We start from the raw sequence: 14,779 nt of genomic DNA, 5'->3' as shown, positions 1-14,779 counted from the left end.
CCTTAAATATATGTCCCCTTGTTACACTCTATTGTACCCGGGAAAAAAGTCTCTGACTGTCTACTCTATCTATTTCCCTGATCATCTTATAAACCTCTATCAAGTCATTCCTCATCCTTCGCCGTTCCAATGAGAAAAAGCCTAGCACTCTCACCTATCCTCGTACAACCTATTCTCCATTCCAGGCAACATATTGTTAAATCTCCTCTGCACCCTCTCTAAAGCTTCCACATCTTTCCGAAAGTGAGGCGACGATAACTGCACACAGTACTCCAAGTGTGGCCTTACTAAGGTCCTGTACAGCTGCAGCATCACCTCACGACTCTTGAATTCAATCCCTCTGCTAATGAACGCTAATACACCATAGGCCTTCTTACAAACTCTATCCACTTGAGTGGCAACTTTCAAAAAGCTATGAACATAGACCCCAAGATCCCTCTGCTCCTCCACCTTACTAAGAACCCTACTGTTAACCCTGTATTCTGCATTCTTATTTGTCCTTCCAAAATGGACAACCTCACACTTGACAGGGTTGCACTCCATCTGCCTCTCCTCAGCCCAGCTCTGCATCATATCTAAGTCTCTTTGAAGCCGACAACAGCCCTACTCACTATCCACAACTCCACCAATCTTCGTATCGTCTGCAAATTTATTGACCCACCCTTCGACTCCCTCTTCCAAGTCATTAATAAAAATTACAAACAGCAGAGGACCCATAACTGAACCCTTCGGAACTCCACTTGTAACTGGGCCTCAGGCTGAATATTTACCATCTACCACCACTCTGACTTCGACTGGTTAGCCAGTTCTCTATCCAACTGGCCAAATTTCCCACTCTCCTCGGCCTCCTGACTTTCCACAAGCCACCATAGGGAACCTTATTAAATGCCTTATTAAAATCCATGTACACTACATCCACTGCTCTACCCTCATCCACATGCTTGCTCACCTCCTCAAAAAAATCAATAAGTTGAGTTTATAATCAAAAACTGGCTATCAACGAACATGTTTTTTGGTGACAGAGTGTTTATGTGGAGTAATAGAGTCATAGAGATGTACAGCATGGAAACATACCCTTCGGTCCAATCCATCCATGCCAAACAGATATCCCTAACCAATTTAATTACACCTGCCTGCACCCAGCCCATATCGCTCCAAACCCTTCCTATTCATATACCCATCCAAATGCCTCTGAAAGTTGCAATTGTCCCAGCCTCCACCACATCGTCCGGCAGAGCACTCCATAAACATCCTACCCTCTGCGTGAAAACGTTGCCCCTTAGGTCTCTTTTATATCTTTCCCCCACCCTAAACCTATGCCCTCTAGTTCTGGATTCCCCAACACGAGGGGAAAAACCTTGTCTTTTTATCTTATCCATGCCCCACATAATTGTGTAAACCTCTATAAGGTCCCCCCCCGTTAGCTCTGACGCTCCAGGGAAAACAGCCCCAGCCTGTTCAGCCTCTCCCTGTAGCTCAAATCCTCCAACCCTGGCAACATCCTTGCAAATCTTTTCTGAACCCTTTCAAGTTTCACAACATCTTTCAGATAGGAAGGAGACAAGGAATGCACGCAATATTCCAACAGTGGCCTAACCAATGTCCTGTGCAGCCGCAACATGACCTCGCAACTCCTGTACTCAGTACTCTGACCAATAAAGAAAGCATACCAAACGCCTTCTTCACTATCGTATCTACCGGCGATTCCACTTTCAAGGAGCTATGAACCTGCACTCCAAAGTCTCTTTGTTATGCAACACTCCCTAGGACCTTACCATTAAGTGTATAAGTCCTGCTAAGATTTGCTTTCCCAAAATGCAGCACCTCACATTTATCTGAATGAAACTCCATCTGCCACTTCTCAGCCCATTGGCCCATCTGGCCCAGATCCTATTGTAATCTGAGGTAACCCTCTTCACTGTCCACGACACCTCCAATTTTGGTTTCATCTGAAAACTTTCTATCTGTACCTCTGATGCTCGCATAAAAATCATTTATGTAAATGACAAAACATAGAGGATCCAGCACCCATGCTTGTGGCACTCCACTGGTCACAGGCCTCCAGTCTGAAAAACAACCCTCCACCACCACCCTCTGTCTTCAACCTTTGAGGCAGTTCTGTATCCAAGTGGCTAGTTCTCTCTGTATTCTGTGAGATCTAACCTTGCTAATCAGTCTCCATGCGGACTCTAGTCGAACGCCTTACTGAAGTCCATATAGATCACATCTACTGCTCAGCCCTCATCAATATTCTTTGTTAATTAGTCAAAAAACTGAATCAAGTTTGTGAAACATGATTTCCCACGCACAAAGCTATGTTGACTATCCCAAATCAGTCCTTACCTTTCCAAATACATGTATATCCTGTCCCTCAGGATTCCCTCCAACAACTTGCCCACCATCGAGGTTAGGCTAATAGCCAGTCTCAATCTCTTTTTCCTAAATACTAGCTCCGTGGACGATTACTCAGGGGAACTGGGTTACAGTAAAACCATTGAGTGCCAATGGGATACGATTAGGTTCTCATTTGTCAGAGTTATCATTACTCTATTTCATCCTTGTGTGGACAAATCTGATTCCAATCGCTGTCTGATTTCAATTTCCAACTCCCTCTGTGCTTGAAATTTCAACCGTTGCCTTACATAACTGTCTCCACCTGCCTTAATAATATATAAGGCAGCTGCAGGGGACAGCAGAGATTTACGAGGATGTTGTCAACACCGGAGAAAATGGAGCTCAGTGGAATTTTTTTTAAGGCTGGGATTATTCTCCTTGAAGCAAAGGAGGCGGAGGGGAGCTCTATAAACACATAATTACGTTTATAAACATTCAATATTCGTGGGACCTTGACAGGGTAGATATGGGCAGGTGGTTTACCCTCAGGTATGAAGCGCACCAGAGGACATGAATTCAGAATTAGTTATTGCCTATTTAGTTCAGAAATGAGGATTAATTTCTTTGCTCAGGGGCCAGTGAATCATTGGAACTCCTAACCAAAACTGTTGTTGAGGCTGAGTTTTCTGTATTTCCAAACTGTACCAGACTGATATTTAACCAGAAAGACGATGAAGCTCTGTCGAGGTAAGGCAGGAGAATGGAGTTGAGGATTATCAGATCAGCCATGAATTCATTGAATGGTGGAGCAGACTCGATGGGCTCAATGGCCGACTTGCAATTCTACATCATTTTGTCTAACACATTATTTAGTGATAAGTTTAGAATTCTGTGGTGATGGGATGTAGTGATAGAAAAGTTTTCTCAAACTGATCAGACAGATCAGCAACGAGGCTCATAAGCTGATGAACAAGAAATGTGCTGTCGCCTGGAAACAACAAATGGCATTGTGCACACCACAGATGGATATGTGCAGAAGGTGTGATTGCTGATAAAATTGGGGGAATCTAATGTTGTTGGCAAGATGGTGATCATGCTGGATGATGGATCGCGGTATGAATCACACAGCAATAGTTTGTGAAAGAATGTAAAATTTGTTTCATTAAAGAAGTTTTCTGCAGTTCCAATTCCACTTGACTGTTTAAAATACTGATCAGACCTTTATGTGGAATGTTACATCAAAATATTCATTCACAACACCACTGGATAAACTATTGATCTAATCTCTCCTTATTTGTTTCATTTGATGTAAATTCAGAGAAAGTCAAGATGGAATGAAAGGATGAACGGAATGTTGCACTCAATTTTATTATCCCAATTTAACTTACAACAGAAATAAATTGCTTTATTTCGACTTTGATGTGGTATAGATTTATCACAAATCTCCGGTGCAATGAAGGGCAAGAGCAAATTTCTCCATCCAATGTCTACTAAAGATGCGAGGCACGGAGGGAAACCACAGCTGCGTTTGATAGAAGTAACAGCCAGAGTAGGATTCAAATCCACACATGCATAAAAAAATGCAACCATCGCTTTAACCTTTGGGCCACTTTAGCCCGTGGCAAAGGGCGAATCCACATCATTATGTTTCTGCTTTCAGCGGGACAATAGTACCAGCAAAATCCAATGAATTTACATCGTCCTTGGAAGGAATACCTGTCCTTGATTCATTCCGATTCGGAATTGTCTCAGAATGAACCAGCGAACAAGAAATTCCCGTCACATTCACACGCACATTTAGTCTTGACTCATAATTTCTTCACATAGTTTCTCTCTCACGTGAAGAAGTATATATGGAGAGAGAAGTGAAGGTGATGTATTAGCTCGATAGTCTTTCTCATATGACTGAACCCGGACTGGGTAAAATTCCCAGAAAAGCAGTTTTGTTCATTTCATTTTATTAATTTTGCTGCAACCTCACTCTGTTCATTGCAATGATCGGAAGTGAATTGGATTTCTATCATTGGAACGTTTAATGTTGTATTCAATTTTGCTCCGAAAATATTTCAGTTTAAATGAAATACTGATGAGAAAAACAGAAGGTTGAACTACAAGAAAAGATATCAGTTTTGATGCTTAATTACTTTGGCAGATTTCAGTGGGTATCAAATGAACCCAACATCACGGCGAATATCCTCCATTTAAGGCATATGATTAAAGCAGGAAATCGATATTCAAGAGACGAGTCACTTCCTGTTCATTATTGAAGATCTTCCCTTGACAATATACCAAATCGGCTCTGTTGCATTTATAATACTTCATGGGGAATATTAATTTAAATCTTTCAAAACTCTTAATTTTTTTGCTGAATCTTTTTTAGCTGCATACGTTTCCGATTTTTCTTTACATCTAAAGTTATCCAAAGTAGACTTTGTTTCCTCGCACCTTCCATCCTCCACACCCCTCTTTTACACTTTTACCTGGCCACAGGCTGTCTCTCTCTCCTGGTGAAACTCACTGCTTGTGTGTCTCGAAATATGCCTTTCCAAATATTTTGGAAACGGATTCTCAGAGTGACAGAAATTCTATTCCCATCATTTCTTTGTCCTACATCGATATTCTTGAAAGAGTGACGTTCAGATATTTACCGAATTGAAATACAGAATTTACCACCTATTTCCTCTCTCCAAACCTCACATACTCTGGAAAACTTACATTCGGTTTTATTTTGTTCAGTTTCAAATTTTCAAACACACAAATAAATAAAATTCTATCCCCACTAAACGCTGTCAGCATAATATCTAATGTCTTTGTACCCCAGTAAGCGCTGGCATTGTCCTCTCTCTGATAGAATCACGGATTCCCTACAATGAAGAAAGTACAATTCAGCCAATCGAGTCTGTAAGGACACTCTGAAGAAAATCTCAACCAGACCTAGCTCCAGTCTCTATCCCCGCATACCTCTGGCTTGTTATTTCAAATAAACCTACTGAAATAAAAACCTGGCATCGTGTGACTTTATCACTGCGTTCCCTATGACTAATTCACTTAACTTATTGAATTCACTCCCTGGACACATCAGCGCAATTTAACATGGCCAATCCACCTAACCTACAGACTTAACAGCAGAGTGAAATACTGAGCAAAGGTACCATCACATTGAACACTATCTGTATCATGTTTAATGGCTTTACACACTGGTAACTCAGCCTAGTGAAAGCAAGCTGCGCCCATCGACCCGAATTCAATGCATCCAAACGCGGTTCTACGCTGTACAACCTCATTAGTGCTGCTGGAAATGATTCTGCACTCAGATCTGAATGGGTTTACTCTGTTTTCTTCCTCAGATTCCTGCTTTAAATAAACATATCAGTCAGGAACAACTCTATATAATGGTTTTCATTGCAGCACAAACACAATGTGCAGTTTGCAGAAGTTACGTGTTAGCACTTTCACTGACACACTCTCTCCCCAGGAGCTGCAGTCCTTCCCCAGCTGATTCTGACAGCACTGTCCTTCCTGTGACACGTCCCACCGAGAATGGAAGGCCAGGCATTAATAACCTTCACTGGATAACAGAGTGACAGATTTAAAACATTTTCGATGCCCCCAGCGGAGAATTGAGTCCTGAGACAGGAGGGGACACTAACCACGATACTGTGGAGGACAACAACATCGAAGGAAGCCCTTCAGCCTGTTGTGCCCGCACTTGTCCAACACAACTGCTCAACGACCTCAATCAAGTTTTCCATCGTTTCGCCCATAGACTTACATTCCTTGTCATCACAAATTCACATCTGAATTTTTTTCAGGTTAAAAATGTTTCCGCCTCTCTGACCCTTTCCGCACATATAATCAAACCTTTCTGCCTTTTCCCGAAATCTCTTGGCCCCAGTGTTCGATCCCTCCATCAATAACAAACGCTTCTTTCAGTCTATCCTATCCATATCCGTCATTATTTTGTACATCTCAGTTATGTCTTCTCCAATCTCCTCTGCTCGGCGACAAACAACCCCAGTCTGTTCAATCTCTCCTCATAAGTGAAACTCTTCTGCCCAGACAATATCCCATTGAATCTTTCCTGCAACGTTCGCAGTGACATCACATCATTGCTATACTGTGAGTTGCAGAACTGCACACAGGAATCTAGCGAGAGCTAAATTAACTTTTTTTCCTATTCTGTTACAGAATGAGGGCGTGACTGTCTCGGGAGTATTGATTGCGGTCCCTAATTGCACAGCGGGTAGTCGAGACTCAACCGTATAGCAGTGAGTCTGGAGTCACATCGAGGCCTGACCAGGTAAGAATAGCAGGTTCCTTCCTCAAAGGACGTCAGTGAACACGATGGTTTTGTTTTTTTCAACAATTGGCCATGTATTTATAGGTGTTATTAGATTCGTAATTCCAGATATGTATTGTATCCCAATTCTAACACCTGGCATGGTTGGAGTCAAACCCGGGTCTCTGGTCCATTTGCTCTGTATCTGAGTTAACAGTTCCGTGGTAACAGTGCTCGGCCATTGCGGAAAACCCGTGAAACTAATCTGTCTGAAAGAAGTCGCTTTTCCTCGATATTGTCCTGTGTCATTTTCCTGAGCTTGACCGCCCATAATCGCAAGTCCATATCAGTAAAAGCTGCTACCTGAGGATTGGCCTCACAACAGCCGTAACCAAATGGATCAGTTGATCTGCAGGTCCCGATGGTGGGGTTGGGGCACGTTCACCCAGCAACGGTGACCGCAGCAGCGCAGACTGAACACTATCAATGTGAGAGTCTGTGTTCGATTCTGCAATGCCTTAATGAAATAGGAAATGACTCCGCAACCACATGATGAAAGAGCAGTGCTCCGAAAACTAGTGCTCAGTTAAACCTGTTAGACTCCAACCTGGCGTTGTATGGTTTTTAACTTTTTACACCATAGTCCAACACCGGCATCTCTAAATTAATGTAATGGGGCTGTGGGATGAAAAGTTCAGTTAGTGATGGTAGGAAGGAGTGAAATCTTTGAGAACGGGTGGATTTGAATTCTGACATATGAAATACAGAGATGTGAGCGAGCAGAATTTGAAGGGAAAAAATTACCTTACCCAAACAACTGATTCCTTGGTGTTTCCCAAGAACTGCAGCAGATAGAGGAATTACTGCCGTGACTCGGATTCGAACCGAGGTTGCTGCGGCCACAACGCAGAGTACTAACCACTATACGATCACGGCACCCCACAGATGAGAGCGCTGATAGCGTGCAATAAATACAGTCTCATAGGACATATTAGGCAGCGCAAATAATGCACAATATTAGTGCTAAGCGAACAGTGGCAGATATGTGGGAACTCAGAATGGGCTGACCGTTTAATATCGGTTCCCCCAGAGGCTGTGGTGATTCCATCATTAATATGCTGAAGGCTGAGATAAGTAGATTTCTCCAAAACATCAAAAACTCCGGGGACAGTACAGGTGTTGTTGAAATGTATGCTTCAATCGTAATGCAGTTTAACATTGGCTACTTCACCAGTTTCCCCACACAAGGCAGTAACCACTGCTGCCACATAGTCCCAATTCCCAGCCACAGATTCAGAGGAACTGAGTAGCGCAGTCGCGAAGATGTACAAAAAAGCTTTATCAGCCAGTGGGTGGTTGGAATTTGGAATATACTATCTGCATTGTTCAGAGCGACAGAAACCCTTACAACCTGAATAAATATTCAGATGTGAGCTTGTGATGCCAAGACATATAAGTCTGTGGAGTAAGAATTGTGAAATGTGATTCAGTTCATTAGGCAGTTGTATTTGAGAAGTGTGGCCACATTTGGTTGAAGGGCCTCCTTTGACACTCTTGTTCTCGGTAGTATAGTAGTTAGTATCCCCGCCTGTCACAGGGCTCAATTCTCCACTGGGGACAGTGTAAATATTTTAAAACTGTCGCTCCATTCCCAAGTGTGGGTATTGATACCTGTCCTTCTATTCTAGATGGGGCATGTCACAGGAAGGACAGTGCTGCCTGAATAAAGGTGGGGAAGGACTGCAGCTCTCAGGAAGGCTGTGTGTCAGTGAACGGCCAAACACGTGCCTTCTGCAAACTTCACCTTGTGACTGTGTTGGAATGAAAAGTATTTGACAGACTTCTTCCGGATTCAAGTGTTTACTAGAAGCAGGAAGCTGAGGAAGAAACAACGTAAACACATTCAAATATGAGTGCAGAAGCATTTCCCGCAGCACGAATGAAATTGTAAAGGACAGAGTACCGTTTCGATACATTGAATTTGGGTTCATTTATTCTGATGAGGCTGTTACCAGGGTATAAAACCATTACAAAATGATACAGCATTTAATCAGTATGATGGAACATTGTCTCAGTAATTCGCACTGGTGTTCAGAGGGAGGGTTGGGTTGATTGGCAAGTTGCCCTCTCCTGTCCAGGGAGTGAATTAAGTAAGTTAAGTGAATTAGCCATGGGAAATGTGGGGATAAGGTCAGAAATCACAGGACGTCAGATTATACTCCAAAAGGTTTATTTGAAATCATAAGGGGGGAGGGATTCCCCTTCTTCAGGTGAAATATATGGAAATAGGGAGGGGAGGTGGGTCTAGGTGAGATGCTCTTCAGAGAGTCGATACCGGCCCGATTAACTGAAATGCTCTTTACGCACTGTAGGGTTCTGTGATTCCATGAATTGATAATGACGGGGTTTACTGGGGTGTAAAGCCATTAGAGAAGATGCTGATGGGGGTGTACTGAAGATGAGATTTTATTCACTTGTCTTCTTGGAAAACTGAGAACAGTTATCCTTTAATCAAGGAAGACTTAATGTTTTTTTTGTAGGTTATGAAATGTTTGGTCAGAGTAAATAGGTGGAAAATTCCATCTTTCAAGTAAGTAAACATCTAGATATCAGGTGTTCAATGCCTTTAATCAAACCTTTGAAGGAGAAAGAAATGATGAGAACAGAATCGCTGTCACTCCGAGAATCTGGTTTTCAAAATATTTTGAAAGGCACATTTGTTGATATGCAAGGAATAAATTTCACAAGGAGAGACACAGCGTGTGGGTAGGTAAAGGTGTAGGGATGGGGTGTAGTCGGTCGGAAGTTGCAGGGAAACAATGTCTAAATTAGTTGACTTTAAATGTAAAGAAATTCTTTTAATGTGTGCAGCTGAATAAGATTCGGTTCCAAAAGTCTGCATTTTGAAAGATTTGGCTTAATATTCCACCTAAAGCATTGTAAATTGAACTGAGTGGATTTTTATTTATTGTGAAGGGAAGATATTACATAATGAATAGGAAGTGACCAGTTGCTTGGAGAACGACTTCCTGCTTTCATCACATGCGTTCACATACTACAGATCGGGAGCACAGGTTTATCCAGTTGGGTTGTTCATGAGTATTTTAACCTAACACTTCACGCAAAGATCTGATCAGTATTTCAAACAGTCAGTCGGCATTGGAGCCACAGAAAATTTCTCCAATGAAACAAACATTTCATTCTTTCAGAAATTTCTGCTGTCTGTGAATTATACAACGATCCAACATCCAGCGTGATCACTGACTTGCCAACTGTAAAAGATCTAGCAACTTCCTTCAGCAATCACAGCTTCTGTACACAGCCGCCTGTGCTGTGCCCAGTGTCATTTGTTGCCCCCAGGTCACAGCACATTTCTTCTTCCTGAGTTTATGAGCCTTGTTCCTGCTCTGTCTGATCGGTTTAATGAACCTTTTCTGTCACTTCATCCCATCCCCTCACAATTCTGAACTTATGAATAAAATAAGGCGTTAGACGAAATGTTAAACCAAGTGGAAGTATGCTATTCAGCGCAAGGAGTCTGCAAACCATTCAACGAACTCATGGTTGATCTGATTTGGAAATGCTGGTGTTGGAGTCGGGTGTACAAAGTTAAAAATCTCACAACACCAGGTTATAGTCCAACAGGTTTAATTGGAAACACACTAGTTTTCGGAGCGACGCTCCTTCATCAGGTTGCTCATACGTAATAATCATTCAATCCAGTATTTGCTGTAAATGTGGAATTTCCTCTTATTTTACCCAAAGAAACATAGTTGAATGCAAACATTTATTGTACTTCTAATCACAATAAGATTTAAGTATTTTTCATGCAACAAAATCATGTAAAATTCACGCGTTTTGATAAGTCAAATGAAAAAGAGTTAACATGTCTGTATTGTTTCATTAAACAATGCATTTTGAATTTTTCGAAGTTGAGCATTTTTGCAAAGAAGGGATGTTGTCTTCAGCTGAATAATCACATTGAATGAATAATTCACAGAATCTGCTGTTTATTCGCTTCGAGTTCCCAAGTAACCAAATTAACTAATTTTACTGGTTCTAAATTCCTGGAAAGTATTTGATAATGTTTGAGTCTTAAAGATGAAAAAAAAACAATGTGATTGTACTGATTTCTTTTGATAGAAAGAACTTAATTCAAACATTTCAGGCACATAAATCCTATTCTGCAGTGTTACAAAGATGAAAAGCAAGGCAATTTCTTCATCAGTGAAATAAACAAATGTCAATTCCCGTTATTCATTAGTTAGCTCATTCCAAATTTGTAATTAAACAATGCAATTGACCTGAATATTGTTGTGTCCTTTGATCATATTAATTTTCTAATTATTGTTCATTCGTGATTTGTTAGAGCTTTTTATTTTTTGTTTTGCACGTCTCTTACATATTTCACTTCTTGCAAGGGGGCTGGGCATTAGAACAGAGGATCCGTGGTTAGCACTTGTGTCTTACAGTGTTATGCAAATGTGTTTGATTCCATTCTCGGCCACATGTTTGTGTGGAGTTTGCATGTTCTGGTTTTCTCCCACAATTCAAAGATGTGCAGATTAGGTAAATTGGCCATGCTAAGCTGCACAATCTGTTCAGGGATGTGTAGGTTGGGTGCATTAGTCAGGGGTAAATGTCCAGTAATCTGAGAGCAGAATGGTGCTGAGTGGAGTATTCTTTGGAACGTCAGTGTAGACTTGTTGGGCCAAATGGCCTGTTTCCACACAGTAGGAAATCCGTATAAATAGAATTGTGTTTCGCTAAACAAAACTGACATTTAAAAAAAATGTTGCCTTTAAAACTTATCTTTAACCGTCAATTGTCAATCTTGTAAAATATCTCAATGTTACTGAAATCAATGTTCAAACAGAACACTGCACATGAAGCCACACAAAGATGTTCATGACCATCTAATTGCTGTTCAGTGGAATAATCACAATAAATATCTTTTTGTTTCTGAGATTAATCACCACTATCACCGAAAGGATCTGGTTATCATTCCCTCCAATAAATGCAATCGTTGTCCTCTGGTATTTCAGTTCAGTCGTTATACACCACACTGGTTGTTCAAAGCATGGTTATTCTTTATTATGAATGGCCAAGGGTTCCAACGGCAAGAGTGTTGTTGGATCTGATTTGTTGCATGTTCTCAAACAGGTTTTCTCTATAAATATTGCAAAAAATGTGTTAACTTGGTCTTGTTCAAGTGCTGATGCTAACCTTTTCAGTTCATGTTCATTAAACATATTTGGAGAAAGTGAGGAAAGCTGAAGCTGAAGATCAGAGCCAAGAGTGTGGCATTGGACAAGGGCAGGCACGTCCAAAGAGCAGAAGGATCGACACTTTGGGCTTTAGGCCATAATCAGAAAATATTCCTGATGAAGGGCTTATGCCCAAAACGTTGATTCTGCTTCTCCTCGAATGCTGCCTGACCTGCTGCACTTTTCTGGCACCACGCTCTTGACATTAGAAAAATTTGACTGAATATTCAGAGATTATACTAAAAGTTGCCTCTGTCAATTTAATTTCCTTTGCTTTCTATTCACTAAAGTTTTCATGTTAATTGTTTCTCCTTTTCTTCTTAAATCGGATACAAATCTCAAAATACAGAACACATTAAAATTCACATGAACTTTAAATCTGCATTCTCGACAAGAAAACCAATGGAAGGCGAGATAGAATTCTTGAACAGTTTACACATTCAAATGAAAAAGCAATTCCTTCCAAAAAAATGTTTGCCCGTCTGTATCTCTCTTTCAATTCAATAATCCTGCAAATAGTTTATAATTGTTAATTGATCTCTCTGAATGAGTACCTAATCAATGTCAATGTAACCAGCTGAAACATTAACAACAGATTGATAACTGGGTGTTACAGATTTTATTTGAAGTCAACAAATGTTTGGAATTTACTCGAATTCCACCAGGAAACATTCTTGAATCATAATACAAGAAATGAGATATGTGAGAGACGTGCAAACCTTATTTTTAAATGAACAAACCCCAATATTTTCAAAACATTTCAATCTATCGGTCAAAATGAACAGGTGAATGGAAAAATAAAAACAAGTTTCTGACAATTCATAAACCGAACAAATACAAGTTCACTTTGATAAAAGGACAGAGTAATATTTAGATGAATCACAACATTTAGTTACAAAGTAGGTAACCAGCTGACTGACATGTAATTGTTGGTAGCATTTGTTAGTTTACTGAAGAAGATATCAACTTTATTTCAAATTTATAGCATGAGAGAATAATGTTTAATGTGTTTCAATTGTTTGGACTTGCCTCTTTGTAACAAAAAAAGATCGATCACATTACTTAGACATCGTTATCTTTAATTCTGCAACATTTTCAAATATTCTCCAGGAACTTATAAGCAACAGAATTAGATACAGGTATCCCCACTATCCGAAAGTAGAGCGTTATTATGAAACCTTACAGAAGCTGAAAAGGGGCAAATCGAAGAAGCATTAATTTAAATGGGAAACATCTCCCCTTTTTTTCGTAAAAGTGAAAATCCTCTTCAGATTTCTTTCAGTTAGAGAAAACAGGGACAGATGTAAGTCTTTTGTAAAAGCAATGTGGCTAAAGTGAAGTTTCCAACAATATTTCTTGGTAACCTGACACAAATAAGTATCAGATTTTGTGATTATTGATGTAATAGATAAAAGCAGATCTAATGTTGAATTGAAAAGCAGTTCAGTCTGTGCTTAGGTGCTCTCTAATCACCATTCAGAGCAGCTCTTGATATATTTCTGGTGAAGGTGTGATTTGAAACCTTCCCTCGAGTCCAGTAATATAGACACTGCCACAGCTCCACAAGCTCCTTTCATAATGTTCCCACCCAGGACGGGCAGGATTGTAATATTATGTTTAATGTGGTTACACAAATGAAAACTAATCAGCTGTTTATTGCAGTAATTCGAATGGGAATTAATTAGGTAGTTTCTGTGTGTAATGGACTGGAAATTAAATAATATTTTACAATAACATTACAATGGTGGTCTTAAATAAAGAGGAATCTCATGACAATTCTTTGAAAGACAGATTGATAAAACTGCATGATCATTGTACTTTGATTTAAAAATGCAATTTCCCTTCCTTTCAACAATGTACAACTTCCACAAATTCAAAATGAACAGTCATCGATAAAGAAAGGAACAAGCAGATGTTAATTCTATTTTCTGTACATAAACGTGCGATGAATTTTAAGTAAGTTATATATATGTAAAAAGAAAGCTCTTATTGTGCTTCGAAATACAATAAATGTTAGCGTGAAATGAAATATAATCAAATCAATTCAACTGTGTTTTCTCAGTTAAAATACAGCTCAATATTCAAAGTAATCGAGTGATTGTACACTGCAATATCTTTACATTAATTCAGTGCTGAGACATAATTCCACATTTATACCCCATATAGTGAAGCAAACTTGTGCCAGGAGTCAGAGGGGATAGGGGATGTCCTTAATGAGTACTTTGCTTCAGTATTCACGAGTGAGTGGGACCTTGTTCCTGTGAGGACAGCGTGAAACAGGCTGATATGGTGGAACAGGTCGATGCTAAGGCGGAGAATGTGCTGAGCATATTGAAAAATCACAGGGATAGATGTCCCCTGGGCCAGAAAGGATATAACTTAGGTTGTTATGGCAAGGGAGGCAAATGATTACTGTGTTTTGGCAATGATCTTTGCATCCTCACTGTCCACTGGAGTCATACCAGATGATTGGAGGGTGGCAAACATTATTCCCTTATTCAAGAAAAGCAATTGAGATAATCCTGGGAATCATCAATGAGTCAGTCTTACATCAGTTGTGGACAAATTATTGGAGAGGATTCTGAAAGACAGAATTTATGATTATTTGGAAAAGTATTGATTGATTAGAGATGGTCAGCATGGCTTTGTGAGCGGCAGGTTATGCCTCACAAACCTTACTGAATTATTTGAGGATGTGACAAACACATTGATGAGGACAGAGTAGTGGATGTGGTGTATTTGGATTTTAGCAAGGTGTTTGATTAGGTTCCCCATGGTAGGCTCATTTAGAAAGTAATGAAGCATGGGATACAGGAAAACCTGCCTAGTTAGAAAATAAATTGGATGGCCCATAGAAGACAGGGTGAGATTACATGGATAGTTTTCAGCTTGGAGCACG

The 14,779-nt window shown here is 40.2% G+C and overlaps 1 non-coding gene across 1 annotated transcript; it reads right to left on the bottom strand.

Moving 5' to 3' along the window:
- Window positions 1–7,477: 7,477 nt before the first annotated feature.
- Window positions 7,478–7,549, bottom strand: trnah-gug (transfer RNA histidin (anticodon GUG)). The gene has a single exon. It is a non-coding gene; the product is annotated as a tRNA-His (tRNA).
- Window positions 7,550–14,779: the final 7,230 nt, after the last annotated feature.

This window comes from Hemiscyllium ocellatum, unplaced genomic scaffold (genome assembly GCF_020745735.1).
Source record: "Hemiscyllium ocellatum isolate sHemOce1 unplaced genomic scaffold, sHemOce1.pat.X.cur. scaffold_403_pat_ctg1, whole genome shotgun sequence".
In the NCBI taxonomy this organism is placed as follows: Eukaryota; Metazoa; Chordata; class Chondrichthyes; order Orectolobiformes; family Hemiscylliidae; genus Hemiscyllium; species Hemiscyllium ocellatum.
This window is presented reverse-complemented; position numbering and strand designations above follow the sequence as displayed.